This window comes from Molossus molossus, unplaced genomic scaffold (genome assembly GCF_014108415.1).
Source record: "Molossus molossus isolate mMolMol1 unplaced genomic scaffold, mMolMol1.p scaffold_m16_p_14, whole genome shotgun sequence".
NCBI classification, from domain to species: Eukaryota; Metazoa; Chordata; class Mammalia; order Chiroptera; family Molossidae; genus Molossus; species Molossus molossus.
The window spans coordinates 26,260,607-26,276,978 of record NW_023425349.1 but is presented as its reverse complement, the minus strand read 5'-3'; the positions used below and the strand labels follow the sequence as shown (position 1 = coordinate 26,276,978).

The 16,372-nt window shown below is 37.2% G+C and overlaps 1 pseudogene; it reads right to left on the bottom strand.

Moving 5' to 3' along the window:
- Positions 1 to 232: 232 nt before the first annotated feature.
- On the bottom strand, positions 233 to 1,486 carry LOC118630005 (annotated as a pseudogene).
- Positions 1,487 to 16,372: the final 14,886 nt, after the last annotated feature.

Sequence of the window (16,372 nt, the reverse complement as noted above, 5' to 3'; positions counted from 1 at the left end):
CTGGGATTTTTATGGATATTCACAAGTCCCATTTAAGTATTTTATCCATTTTGAGTTTATTCTTGTATATGATATAAGTTGGTGGTCTAGCTTCATTTTTTTGTATGTAGCTGTCCGATTTTCCCAACACCATTTATTAAAGAGGCTGTCTTTACTGCACTGTATGCTCTTGCCACTTTTGTCAAATATTAATTGAGCATGATGTGTAAAGAAATTTTTTTTTACATTGCATTCACATTACATGTGAGGAGCATTTACGACACCATATATTCTTCACAGCTGCCTTCATATCTCTGTTCCTCAAACTATAGATGAGAATATTGAGCAGAGGTGCCACAACTCCATAGAAAAGAGAGATGATTTTCTGTGTGACTTGTACTTTGTCTGCACCAGAAGGGTCTTTAGCCTTGAGTTTTGCATACATGAAGAGGATGGCTCCACAGAATATAATCACCACTGTTAGGTAGGCAGAGCAGGTGGAGAGGAGGAGGCTTTGTGCCTTCCCTCTGCAGAAGGAATCCTCAGGATGGTGGACATAATCAAAACATAAGAAACAAAAATGAAAAGTACTAGGACAACAAGAAAAATCATATAAGCAACAACCATGTTAATAACATTTATGGAGATATCAGCACAGGCCAATTTTAAGATAGCCACGATTTCACAAGTAAAATTATTAATGACATTATCTCCACAGGTAGGAAGCCACATTGTAAAAGAGGTTTGCAACACAGAATTGACATCCCTGCAATCCAGGGCCCAGCAGCCATGGGTACATATGAAGTCTTGCTCATAATGATGGGGTAAGTCAGAGAGTTACAGATGGCCACATAGCGGTCAAATGCCATCATGCTTAGGACACACTCTGTGGTTCCCTTAGCAAAGAGAGAAACATTTGCATTCCACATCCAGAGAAGGAAATAGTTTTCTTTGAAGTTAAGAAGCTGCTGAGAAATAAATGAATAGAAGAACTGGTGTAGCAAATGTCCAAAAAGTACATGGGGGTGTGCAAGTGGGAGTAATAGATGCTTATAATGATGATGATTCCATTTCCCAGCAGGATCACCAGGTACATACATAGGACCAGAACAAAGTACAGTGATACCTCGGTTCTCGAACGCCTGGGTTTTCGACCAAATCGGTATTCGACCAGGAGATTCGAGAAAATTTGTCTCGGAATCCGAACAAATATTTGGAACTCGAACTTCCGAGATGAGCCGAGTTGAGCCGAATGGCGTTCATTCGGCCCAGCGCGCCTTGCTTGCGTCATCAGTGTGAGTGCAGAGAGAGAGTCACGCTTTGTGGAGTCACGCTTTCCTATTGGTTTCATTGCTTCGGTTCTCGAACAATTCGGTTCTCGACCGTCCTCCTGGAACGAATTATGTTCAAGAACCGAGCTATCACTGTAAATGGCCTCAAGCTCTGAGTAGCCAGGAAGCCCCAACAGGACAAATTCAATCACAGAAGACTGACTGGTCTTTCCCATGTTAATATTTTCTTTCATCAAAAGGAATTTTGCAGCAGCCAGAATACACGTGGACCTGTAAAAGCAATGTTTGTAAGAGTTGTCTGCATCCTTAAGTGGCTTCCTTATGGGTAATATGGACCTCTAATTGGATACAATTATAGGATAAAAATGTTACTATCTTCTAAGCTAAGATCAGTTACACTTTTAGATCTCATAAAAGAGGCTTTAGCTAAAAAAAAAAAATCATCCTTGTTAAAAATAATTCAAAGCGCACACAACTGGATTAGAATTATGTATCTCACATTATGAATTTGAAATTATTTTGAATGCAGTGTCAAACCTTTTGACCAAACAAATCTAACACATATAAAGTATTATTGGTCACCATTATATACATAAATTTTTTCTCCATAACTAATATGTTAGCCTTAACAAAAATCACTATTCTTCAGCTACTAAAACAAAATGGCATATATAAATCCTGTTTCATAACAACCTCAGTTTTAGAAAAGTTTTGTAATTAGGAAAACAAACCAAAAAGATACATTTTTAGAAAAAGAACTTCTGGCTATTTCTCATTTTGGGGAAATGTATGCTGCAATATCTTAAGAATATTAACTACAGGCATCAGTGATATTTGTGAAAGAAAACACTTTCAGATAAAAACTATTGTTCTTTGTCTATTTCAGTACAAATTGGAACATCTAGGTATCCTATCTGATACACATAATGAATGACAAGTTGATCTCAGAAAAACCCTAGTGTATATGTCTTAATCTAGAGCCAAACCATAAATAAATGTATAAACTAAGAATTTAAGTGACAGGGGATTTACTCTTTTATTTCCAAGTATGAGAAAACACATATTATCTTCTCCTTGCATAGAAATCAGCTCCTTGTACTCTAATAGCTGCTCCTTTGATCTTCATTTCACTGCATATGTAGTTTACCCATAATAAAGAGGGGTAAGTCACTCAAAATATTATTATTATTATTTATTTTTATTTTTTTTATCCTCACCCGAGGATATTTTTCCATTTTTTGTACAGATAGAGTGGGAAGGAGAGAGAGGAAGGGAGAGAGAGAGAGAAACATCGACGTGAAGGGACACATCGAGTGGCTGCCACCCGCACGACCAACCAGGGCTGGGGACAAACTGCAACCGAAGCACGTGCCCTTAGCGGGAACCGAACCCGGGTCTCTCCGGACCGCAGGCCGACGCTCTAACCGCTGAGCCAAACTGGCCAGGGCACTCAAAATATTATTAAGCATTAGCAATATGTTATAATTATTTGTATCCAACTTTACTGGAATATAAAGTATTTCTACATTAAAATGCCAGAAACATAAGTTCTACTATGTTATAAGATTGCTAGTCTCATAAATTGCAACTCAATAAGTTCAGTAATATAACTACAAGAACTGTTTCTCAGTTTTCATTAACATCAAGTAGCTGCTATTGCTATTGTTAATAATAATAATAATTCGGCGTTGGCAAAATGGAACTGACTTCCAGTAAAGGTGAAAGTTGGGCTCTTTACAGTCATTTCACTATGAGAGCCTCTTTTAAAGAACCAGCCAACAGAGCACCAAAGCAAGTTAGTCTTTGCTGCCTTGAGGGTGTTCCTAAATCCCAAAGCAATTTAAAGTTCACAATGTGGATTGAATAGAATTTAGAAACTTTCTAGTACTTTGGGGATGAAGTCCCCTAGCAGCAATTAAAGCAAAGTTGCTAATACAATTTAATTGAAGTTTAACTCACAACACAGAAATAATTCTGACTTTACACTCTCTGGGAAGGGCAAAAACTGCTACCCAGGTAAAGTAGTCATGACATGAAAATTAAAATTGAGTACATCTGATGGAGAGATGCAGTAGTAATCTGTGACACTTAAGTCAAAATGACGCTTTGTTCTTAATAAATTACCAGCTGATCACCTTTATTTTGACCTCTAAATCCTGGAGTCTCAGAGCTCATGAGCTTTACTCTGTTACCAGTAGTCTCTCTAAAACAGCCAGAATCATATGCACAGTCATTTTAATTTTTTTCACTCATGTCCTCTGTTCAAATATAGGGTAGGGCAAAAGTAGGTTTACAGTTTTGAGTACATGAAACAGTTTATTTTTGTATTATTATTTATTAACTACTGTATTATTTTCCATACAAACAACTGTAAGCCTACTTTTGTCCCATCTATACATACAGAATACCCCAAACTTATCTAACCTGTCCTTCAGATATGCCCACATTGGCATGAGACAACACAAAGCAGACCACATCAACAATTTCCATGAGATGAGCAAATCATACTTTGAACAGTAAAAGAAGTTCTGACTTGAAATGGATAATTATTATTACTTGTCATGACCATCTTTTGTAATCAAATATTGAACTATTCAATAATTATACATGGATGTTATGAAATACTCCTCAGCATTAAAACAGTAAATATCATTTTGTGTTAACAAGAATAGAATAAAATTAGGTAACAGCACTCTTTTTGGTCAGTGGACAACATTTGTAAAAGGTTGCTGAGCAAAAGATGCAACATAATCTTGAACAATAGGAAAGAAACTTATGCCATGAAAAATGGTAGTCTATGCTTCAACAAATCAAATTTGAAGAGCAATTCTCAGAGTTCTTAACTTTATGAAAATACATTTTCAGCATACTGGCTCAAAATGCAAATGTTGAACATGTTTTCTCATTAATGAATGTTCAGTGGACAAAGAAATTAAACAATTTTGATGTGACCACAGTAAAGCTATATTGGATTGCAAATGTAACTGCAAGCAGTTTTATAAGCAAATTATGTAAAACAAACAAATGTTAGAGCCAAATAATTACAGAAATATAATTAAAGAGGTATGTAATATATTTACAATTTATTTCAGATAAACAAGTAATTTTTAGTACTACAAGTATTTCCTATGCAATATTTTTCTTTTATCCCAGTGTGCATATGCAAAGGCAATTAGAAATAATTCAAAGTTAACTGAGCATCATCTATTTTTATTTGTTAACCTGGCAATCTTAAGTTCCTGTTACCAGGACTCACATGGAATCCAGTCCAAGCCTGGGTTGTCCCACCCACCCAGCATTACTGCCAGTTCTGGTCATTCCTAGAACCTAGGTGTCTGGGCAGCACTGCTCACAATAATACTGTGAGATATTACTATTTTTAGAATTTTTAAATGAGAAAGAAAAGAGAATATTTAGTGTATTTCTCTAAGCCACTCTGGTAGATACAGGATTACATACTGTCTCAAATGTACCCACCCACCACATAAATATCACTATAGCTTCACCCCTCTATCCCTTTCCAGGATAAATATGGTAAGAAGAAACAATCAGGATACACTTAATGAGATTCATTATCAATTACTGTTCTTAACCATTTCCAAGCCCTAGTCTATCATTTCATCTTCTCCCTTCCTGATTTCATTTATTCATTTTTTTTTTTTCCAATTTACTAATTTAGACCTTCTTGTTTTGGAAACTATGTCTGCTTCTTCTCTAAATCCCATAATTACTTTAGTCCCCTACCAGGTACTACAGCCCATTACAAGAATGACGATCCCCAGAAGAGGGGTTGGTGGGGGAGAGAGAAACCACAGAACTTATATGCATGCATGCATAAAAGTGGACATTGACAACAAACTGGGGACAGGGCAGAGGGGGGGGAGGGAGGAATCAGTAGGGGGGAGAAAAAACATCTGTAACAAAATTTAATTAATAAATAAATTTTAAAAATAAATAAATAAATAAAATTCTGCATTTGGGAAAAAAAAGAATGGCAAGCCAATGCTTAGGGTCTTAATATTTGGGATCAATTCCCCTAATGTAAACTGCCTGTCTATACTTTAAACAGGGTGTTGGACAAAATTATACAAAGCCTGTCAGGAATATAGCTCTTGAATAAATATTGTTTTCAATGAATGAGGCAAGCATAGAAATTAAATAAAAAAGAGTAGCATTATAAATTCTCTTAAAACTAATTTAGGGCCCTGGCTAGTGTGGCTCAGTGGTTGAGCATCATCCTATACACTGAAAGGTCACTGGTTTGATTCCTGGTCAGGGTACATACCCAGGTTGTGGTTTGATCCCCGATGGGATTATATATGGGAAGCGATCAATATTTCTCTCTCACACTGATTTTTCTCTCTCTTTCTCACTTCCTTTCTCTCTCTCTCTCTCTCTCTCACACTCACACACACACACACACACACACACACACACACAAATAATTTAGAGAAAAATTTCTGTTTCGAAAAGGCAAAACTTTGTAATAGCTTATCTATATCTCTTTTACAGAAAAGAAAGAAAAAATAAATGTTAATGGTCCCTGTGAAACTTAATTTCCTATACTGAACTGTTGTCAGGGTTTCACTTGCTATTCTTGGGGGATAGGTAAAGGGAGGAGAAAGAGAGGGAAGAAATGTATCAGAAGTCTTACCAGAATCAGGTTCTAAGGCAATAAGGAGAAGAAAACAGCAAAGTTTTTGGCATGATGTGTTGTCGGTCATATTCCTTCATGTGTTTTTGGCTGTTACTAAAGGGACTACTGATTCCCCAGGAATGGTCGGATTGTATAGACCTTAGCAAAAAAAAAACTTGGTTTATTCTATAGCACTTATGTAATTCCTGCATTTCAATATGATTAAGGCCATAAGTTTCTTATGCAATTTCGATTTTTCACGATGATCACCTTTATATCCTGTAATATTGTTATTCTTAAAACAATCAAGTTACATAATCACTAACATTTCCCAGGGTATATTTTGATCTTAAGTTTTACTCCAAATTAAGAAGTTAAATTTCAAACAATTAACCTGTAAGTTGACTAACCTATTTCTTTTCTGTTATTTTTATTCTCATACCAGATGCAAGGCAAATAATAATTATAAATGTGAGGCACTACAGGCTAAATAAAACACATTAATAGTGGAGGTATTATAATAATGATTCAGGTGATTACAGACTATAAGTGTTAATATGTATGCTGTAATGCATAAGGTTATTTAAAAATGAAGAATGGGACATGACTCAATATAATAAACTCTACTGGTACTAGTGATAAAAGGACTGTTGACAACAATCACAAGGTTTAAATTTCAAAGCATTTGAAAGACAGCATATGTACACAACTAGGTGACTAAGGAACAAATAAAAGAAAGAGAGAAGTAGAAGGGAAAGAAGGAGGGGGGAGAGGGTGAGAAATGGAGAGGTAGAGGTAAAGGGAGATGACAGAGAAGGAAAGGAGAAAGCAAGGGAGAAAGAAAGAAGGGAAAAAATAAAACAAAGAAGGGAGAGTTGGAGGAAGGGAAGGAGAGGTGTAAAGATTGGAAAGAAACAAAATAGTAGTTATTGCCTGAAAATAAGGTTGTCTACATAGAAAATGAGAAAAAAAAAATCTAAAAAGAAAATCTTTAAGTTTAAATTAATAAGAGGCTCTAGCAAGGCTGATAAATACAAAAACAATACACAAAATTCAATAGTATTGGTTGCAGCAATTATAACTAATCAGAAAATGAACTTTAAAAAAACATCTCTCACCATCATCTCACCAACAAAAGGATAAAATTCCTACAAATAAATATAAAAGCTGCATAAGGAATTTTTGAAGGAAAATATAAATCTTCATTAAAATGCATGAAAGAAAACCTCCCATAAATTGAGATGCTATATTTTGTTCATTAGGAAAATCAAGAATAAATATGTGAATTCATCCCAAATATTTCCAAAAATTTAATGTAATTTCAATCAAAATGAAATTGGAATGATTTTTAATTTTGGAAGTTTACAAAATTATCTTCAAATTGAATAGTAAAGACCAAAATAGCCAAGAAAATGTGAGAATAAGACCTGCATATTTACTGTAAAAAATGTCAAGATGAGTGAGAAAGCTACAATAATTCAGATAGCATACATTGGTGCAGGTAAAGATAAATACAACAATGAAATAAAGTAGAGAAGTCAGAAATAGCCTGGGCATATGTGAACGTTTATATCCTAAATAAATGGTATTTGATATAAGATGACATTGTAAATCATTAGGGAATGGATGACGTATTTAATAAACTGAACTTTGATAATGGACTACTAAAATGGGGATAAAAAAAGATCAAATTAAACCTTCACCTCACTCTACGACCAAAATAAATTTGAGACAGATCAAATATCTAAATGCCAAAATCATAACTATAAAACACCTAGAGAAAAAGACAGGAGATTGTCTTCATATGCAGAGATAGAAAGAGTATATCTTAAATGAGACCAAAAAAGCACAAAACATGAAGGACTGATAATTCAAATTTAAAAACATCTATATGGCAAAAATGCATCATTAAGAAGGTTTAAATGATAGCACAAATGGAAAACTGTATCTGTAACAAATCCAGCCAAAAAGGATTAGTAAAAAGAATATTTATTAAATCAATCAAATTAATAAGAAAAATATAACAACATAACAGAAAATTGGGCAACAGAAATAAACAGGGACCTCAAAGGAAAGAAAACAGAATGGTTTATAAAACTATTTTTTAAATGTTTAATATCCATAAAATCAGAGAAATGTAAATTAAATCAATGTAATTTCTCAGCCAAAAGATATACCCAATAATAAACTCTTGGAAGACTTGCCAAGAATATGGAGAAAGAGCAAATCCCATTCACTACCAGTGGGAGTATAAGACAATACTACAAAAGTGTGAAGTAGATTTCATTCGTTCCATTAATAGGTACGTACCCAAGGAGATTTAGTGAGTACAAAGCTACTCACTAAAGCATTACTTACAACATAATCATATAGGAATACTTAAATATTGATATGGGAAAAATAACTAAGTTATGGTATACTCAAACACTGGATTACAGGAAAGCAATTAAAATAAATAAGCAAGCTCTATTCATTTTGTTACCCTTCAGCAGTCACTTAGCTTCTTTGAGCTTCTGATTCATCGTTATTGTTTTAATCTGTAAAATAGAACTATCAGTTTCACAAAGTGAATGAAAGAGAGTAAGAAAGGACTAAGTGAAAGACACAATATGCCCTCGCCAGTTTGGCTCAGCGCTGAGAGTGTCGGCCTGCGGTCCAGAGAGACCTGGGTTCAGTTCCTGCTAAGGGCACGTACCCTGGTTGCAGTTTGTCCCTGTACCTGGTTGGGTTGTGTGGAAGGCAGCCACTCGATGTGTCCCTTTCGCATCGATGTTTCTCTCTCTCTCTCGCTCTCGCTCTCGCTCTCTCACTCTCGCTCTCACTCTCTCTTCCTCTCTCTCCCTCTCACTCTGTCTGAACAAAAAATAGAAAAATGTCCTCAGGTGAGGATAAAAAAAAAAAAGACATAATATCCATGACTGCTCCTACATTACATCAGGCATATTAGAATCTGCTGTTCTCTTGTCTGTGAAATAGGTATCATTCACACTCCGAGAGAAAGAGCAATAGGAATGGGATATATGATTTGAGAATTTTAAGTAAATATTTATTAAAATCTCTTAAAAATGAGACAGCAGCTAAATAGGAATGAAGAAAAGCTCAACATACCAAATGAGGGCCTGACACTCCTTAAAGAAGTAATCATAAAAAAGACTCTAGTAACATCAGTCTATCAACATGCCTCGTTCGAAAAACGTACGGGTTCAAGACCAATTAATATTCAATGAAACATACTATGGAATAGGATTTATACTGAGGCAGCCTATAAAGTTACAACTTTTCACTATTTTTCAGTTTTTATTTTGTGCTAAGTGGAAGTTTTATATGACTCCATGGAAGTAGGAAAATTGGGAACTATATTTTTAAATATCCAGTGTCGTTATATAAGAAGAAAATCATCTTGAATATGAAGTCTACTTCTCAGAGTACTATTAAGCTATCTTGAGACCTAAACTTAGAATGTTTTTCAGAGAGAATTTCAACCTGAGTAGTGCTGATTTCCCATAAACTAAGTTCATTTTATGATTAGTTATAACTGCTGAAACTATTGGACTTTGTGTATTGATTTTGATTTTATCAGCCTTGCTAGAGCCTCTTATTAATTTAAACTCAAGATTTTCTTGTTATAGATTTTTTTTTCTCATTTTCTGTGTCTGTCAACCTTCATAAGACACAGAGGGACACTTGAACTTAAATCATGAAGTGTGTTAGGGAAATTCCTAGCCACTATCCTAAAGGACCTAAAAAGGGCAAAAGAGACCATAGGCCCACTGTGTTTGGACACAGCCTACAAGCCCCTTGCATTAACACTCTAGTCCTCAATACGATACTTAGAACAAAGTATAAAGATGCTGCAGCCCTGGCCAGTTTGGCTCAGCGGTTAGAGCGTCGGCCTGTGGTCCGGAGAGACCCGGGTTCGGTTCCCGCTAAGGGCATGTACCTCGGTTGCAGTTTGTCCCCGGCCCTGGTTGGTCGTGCGGGTGGCAGCCACTCGATGTGTCTCTTCACGTCGATGTTTCTCTCTCTCTCTCCCTTCCTCTCTCTCCCTCCCACTCTATCTGTACAAAAAATGGAAAAATATCCTCAGGTGAGGATAATAAAAAAAAAAAAGATGCTGCAAAAGCAATCAGTGATTGCCAAGGAAACCTAAATGAAGAAGTGAATTCACAACTCTGCTAGTGGGTATCTGGGACAACTTGTGGAGGTGAAGAGAAATACACTGGAGAGCATTAAATAATTGTTGTTCACTTCAAAGAGGAACTCATGAAAAAATGTTACAAACTAAGTTCATCAGCGTTTAAAGCTAAAATGTCTCAACTTATACTTAGAAAAGAAACCAGCTATATTTAGTAATAAAAATATAAAACAAATAGCACAGGAGTTTCCACAGATATTCATTGGTATGAGTATAAAACTTTTTAAGGAATACTGAATGAAAATTAAATTATTATTTATTACCAATTACTTTTATTAATAACAAAAAGAAAGAAGCCCATAAACATTACAGTAGTAATTTGCCTTTACTGAAAATGTTTCCAATACATAATCCTGTATCACATACACACACGAGGAAAATGTATGCTAACTCACTACTCTAAATAACTATAGGTTCAGTTACAGAAACTCAAAAACAACAAAAATAGACCTATGCACAATTTGAAACCTAAGGAAAGACTGACCTATACCACCACCTAGTGGCCTCAGGATGCAGCATTAAGAAAGCAATTACCCAGGGATATATCACTGAAACACAAGCATCTGGAGTTTACAGTAGAGCAACTGCCCTCCAAATCAGTTGGGCCAGGACTGGATCCACCTCTTCTGCTTCCTTCTGCAGATTTGCACGAGTATGACTTATGGACAAAACCAAGCAGAAACACCATTAAGTGTATTGTTGCCTTTGTCCAAGTCATATAATGTCCTCTACCCTTTAACTACTTGTTATGTGAAGTATAAAAATGGATCTTCACACTCATCACACCAAATGAGCAATAATAAAAACTTGGTCAGAAAAACCTCATCCACTGTTACTAAGGGTATAAATTTATAAGACAATCTGGCACTTTTAGTAAAGATGAGTATGTACTTATGACCCAGCAATTTCACTCCGACATATATACTCTAAAGCACTGTTTAGTAACCTCTAGTACACAGATCCCCAAGTAGTCTATGGACAGAATTCAGAGGGTCTGGAAACTTGGATGGAAAAAAGTTACATCTTTATTCTCACCAACCTCTAACTGAAAATAGCATTTCTTCTGAATATGAAATATAAGCAATAAATTACAATATTATTCACAGGATTGTTAATAACAATAACAAATTGTTAATAACAATTAATAGGCTTGTTAATATAGTTAATAACGATATTATTAACTTTGTGGCCAATAAATAACATAAATATTGTCAAAGTCCATTTAGAGTTGTTGCAACTACAGCCCTGGATGGTTTGGCTCAGTGGTTGGAGCGTTGGCTTGTGGACCAGAGAGTCCTGGGTTTGGTTCCCACTAGGGGCACGTACAAAATAAAAAAAAACAAAAACACAGCCCTGGCCGGTTTGGCTCAGCGGTTAGAGCGTCGGCCTGCGGTCCTGAGAGACCCGGGTTCGGTTCCCACTAAGGGTGCGTACCTCGGTTGCAGTTTGTCCCCGGCCCTGGTCGGTTGTGCGGGTGGCAGCCACTCGATGTGTTCCTTTCACATCGATGTTTCTCTCTCTCTCTCTGTTCCTCTCTCTCCCTCCTACTCTACCTGAACAAAAAATGGAAAAATGTCCTCGGGTGAGGATAAAAAGAAAACAAAACAAAAAAAACAGAGTTGTTGCAAATATCTAAAATTATGATAGCTGTTAAGTCCAATGATAGGTTATTTAGTGCTTTAATAAAGAAACATGTTTATTTCTTTGTCAGGAAGAATTTACTTGTATATTTTGATGATTCTAGCTCAATACAATCTGTTTTCTTTGCAACCCTATGCATTTGCTAACCACATAAAACTATTAGGGTTCCGCCCTGGCCGGTTTGGCTCAGCAGTTAGAGCATCAACCCATGGACCAAAGAGTCATGGGTTCGGTTCCGGTCAAGGGCACATTTCTCAATTGCGGCTCAGTTAAGGTCCGTCCCTGGCCCTTGTCAGGGTCGTGGGGGAGGCAACCAGCTGATCTGTCCCGCCCACGGCAATGTTTCTCTCTCTCCCTCTTTCTCTTGCTCTCTCCCACTTTATCTGAAGATAAATAGAAAAAAACTTTTTTTTAAATTTAAACCTATTAGGGTTCCATAAGCTCATAAAATTTCAAAATAATTTTATGGCACAAAAAAGTCTTAATAGCCCTGGCCTGTTTGGCTCAGTGGTTAGAGCATCAGCCTGTGGACCAGAAAGTCCCGAGTTCAGTTCCCACTAAGGGCATGTACCTCTATCTCAGTTGCAGTTTGTCCCCGCCCCCGGTTGGGGTTGTGTGGGTGGCAGCCAGTCAATGTGTCTCTTTCACATGGATGTTTCTCTCTCTCTCTTCTTCTCTTCCTCCCGCTCTATCTGAAGGTAAATGCAAAAAAATGTCCTCGGGTGAGGATATTTTTAAAAAGTTTTAATAGAAACAAGAAATATCTATTTAAACATTCAAAATATCTTTGTCTATAATAATCAAATGGACAAATAAAGATATATCCATACAATGAAATTGCATACAGCAGGGAAATGTATTAATTACTGTGACTGCATCAAAGTACATGATTTTCAAAAACCTTATGTCAAAGCTAAGAATCAAGTGACAGAATGATAGTCTGACTCCATTTATAGAAAGTTCTAAAAAAGGCAAAACAAAACAATATATTGTTTATAGTTATATACAAATGTAGTTAAATTTTTAAAAAAGAATGAAATGATTAACATAAAATTTGGGATCATGTTTACCTAAGGAAGGTTAGGGAGGGTACTATAGGGAGGAGAATGTGCCAAGAAAGGAACATATATTGGGTTTTTAAGTTACTACTTTTCTTAAGCTTGGTGGCAGGGTCACAGACATTCACTTTATTCTTCTTCTTTAAAGTGTATAGATATATATTATTTATACTTTCGTACTTATGACGCATGTCTCTTGTTACCTCCTTAGAAAGGCACCTCAGTGCATCCAATCTAAAATAACTACCCTTTTGCTCTATATCACATATTACCTATTTTATTTTATTTTATTTTTTTATCCTCGCCCGAGGACATTTTTGCATTTATCTTCAGATAGAGCAGGAGGGAGAGAGGGAAGAAGAGAGAGAAACATCGATGTGAGAGAGACACATCGACTGGTTGCCACCCACAGAACCCCAACGAGGACCGGGAACAAACTGCCCTTAGCGAGAACTGAACCCATGACTCTCTGGTCTGCAGGCTGATACCCTAACCACTGAGCCAAACTGGCCAGGGCTATCCTATTTTAATAATCCAGATTTATCTACCTTTGGACTACCTGTCCTTTGGATCAGCTGTCAGAAATTTAGGATATACACAATAATTTTCAAAATGCTTACTCTATATATCTTCCAATCACTTTAGGAATTTTTTTTTTTTTTTTTTTTTTTTTTTTTTTTTGTCACAGAGAAATATTTCTTTTCAATGCTTTTTAGAGGTAATTTTCCACTAAAAATCTAAAATTACCTAAGAGATCATACATCTTTTAAAAACAAATAACAAATGGTACATGGAACTGGTTTTACAATCTGGCTTTAAATCTTGAATATGCCACTTAGCAACAGTGAACCTGAGAAAATTCTCTCCCAGAATTTCACCTTTCTTGCTTGGAGACAAAGCCTAACTCACAGAGTTTTGAAGATAATTAAACCTGTGAGAAAGGTTTTACACACACACACAGGCAGACACGCTTATCTTAGACACCTAACCCCACTTACCAACATTTTCCACTCTAAGTTGCAGTTATAAACTTTAATCTTCACTATCTGTTAAATATTTTCATCTTGAAAATTCTACCTTTGTGCTGGCTGGCTGCTGTTGATGATGGAGCTCCACAATGGCAAAGCCACCAGGTGCAAGAAACCTGGGTCCCTAGTTCACCACAGCGGGGAAAATGCCTGAGAAGAAATGTATTCTTTTAGCCAAAATAAAAATAAAAATTGGTGATTGATAAATGATAGGTTTAAGGAAAACAAAGCCAAAAAAAAAAAAAGGAGGAATAGTCACCCTCCTATTGATTAAGATTATAGGTCTAAGCCATACAGTAGTGGCTGAAACTAGATTATTTCTCATGTGAAAGAAGTCCAGAGATGAACAGTCCAAGACTCCTAGTATGGTGTTCCATGGTGTCAGAACCTAGGCTTCTTCTCTCTTGATGTACTGCCATTTCAGCATGTGGTTTCTACTTCATATTAGGAATTTCAAGCTATCATATCCACATTCTAGCAAGCAGAAATAAGAAAGGAACAAACTCTCCAACACTGCTGTAAGATCCTCACAATAGGTCATAAATACACTAACACATCCCACTAGCCAGGACTTACTCACATGAATATATTGAGCTGCACTGGTTCTATGACTAATTTTTAAAAGGGTAGTGGAATCCAGCCAGTGTGGCTCAGTGGTTGAGCACTGACCCACGCACCAAGAAGTCACCAGTTCGATTCCTGGTCAGGACACATGCCCAGTATGTGGGCCCGATCCCCAGTGGGGGGCATGCAGGAGTCGGCCAGTTGATGTTCTCTCTCATTGATGTTTCTATCTCTCTCTCCCTCTCCCTTCCTCTCTAAAATCAATAAAGAAAAAAAAATTTAAATAAAAGGGCAATAGATATTGGAAAATGGCTAACAGTCTCTGCTGACTTTCTCCAGCACTTTCTATTCTCCATATTCTACTTTGTTTTCCTCATAGTATTTATTATTCCCTGATATATTTTCATTTGTTTGTTTCCTCCAACCTGTAAGTTCCAACAGTACAGGGATTTTGTCTTTTGTTCACGTCTGTACCCCAGTTTCCGGAAAAGTGTTGCAAGCATAGAAGGAATTTAATAAATATAGGTTGAATGTGAGAATGAATTGTTAATTCCAGTTTAAGAAAGTAAATTTAAACGTAGAGCTCCCATCTGGGCACAAATGATGCTTTTTAAATTATTATTATTACTCATCGAAGGAAAAGTATTTCCATTTATCATCAGACAGAGTGGGAGGGGGAGATACACACACACACACACACACACACAGAGACATCGATGTGATAGAGCCACATCATCTGGTTGCCTGTGGCACAACCTGACCAGAGCCAGGGACGAACCGCAACCAAAGTCCGTGCCCTGGACCAGAATCCAACCCACAACTCTTCAGTTCCCAGGCCGACACTCTAACCGCTGAGCAACACTGGCCAGGGCCATATGATGCTTTGTTTTGTCTTGCTTGGTTAGAAATGGATGCCAATCATTGGAAAAAACTGAATTACCCCCTCTGAGAATTACTAATTCAAAAAGCCTCCCTTCCTCTGAACAGGTGATTATAAGTCTGCACTAGGCACAACCACAACCACAGGTGATGGCCATGTAATAATTCACCAGTCTTAATGGTGTAGGCAGTATTACTTCAATGTGTGTGATAACCATTGCAGGTTTGTGTCTGCGTATTGTGTGTAAAATGTAATTAGTAAGAAAAATGTGAACGTTGATATAATGTAAATTACTGTAGCAATTGACTATTCTTAATAGAGTAAGCATTATCAGATGTGGGGAAAGAAAGTATTTGGGGGGGGGGTGATAGTTAAGAGACCTAAATTCTCATTTTCCAAGCAACAGATATATATCTATAGAACTAAAAATATCAAGAAATACCAGAAAATGCCTATACTTTGGGAAAAAAGGAAACAAGCCTTAGAAGAAACAGCTGAAATGCTGAAAGTAGCTAACTCTGGGGACCATGACTAGGGACAAAGAACACAACATCAGAAGTCTGCTGTTTTGCTTTCAAGACTTTTTAAAACTATTTCAAACTATGTATGTTTAAATTGGACTTCTTCATATCTAGTTCGGTGCCGCCATCTCCCTGAGCTCCTGAGAAACAATCTAAATCATTATTGGGAGCCTCACAAGGTCATGGTGGAGGGGGCGATGGGAAGGGTGCCCTTAATGAAGAAAACGAAGGCTCCCCGGTCTTCGACTTTATGTGCATCGTCCCTAATAAAGTGCAACGCGGCAAACCTCCACGATTCCCCCCGCGAAGCCTTGCACACGCTCGCACCCACACCCGCGTCGGCGGACACACAGCTCCACACTGCACACGCCGCACGAACACTGACGACGTGCACGGCACGCGCCCGGGCACGCGACGGGCCAGAGGGCGGAGCGGGAGCGACCTCAGCGTCCCGCTAATCCCAAGGGCACCTCCCGCTTTGGGGTTAGAAGGCTGGAGGGACCGAAGGCGGAAGCCAAGTGGGCCCGGAGACCCCAATCGCGCCCGGGTTGGACGGGCTGCGGGCGCCCTGCGCAGAG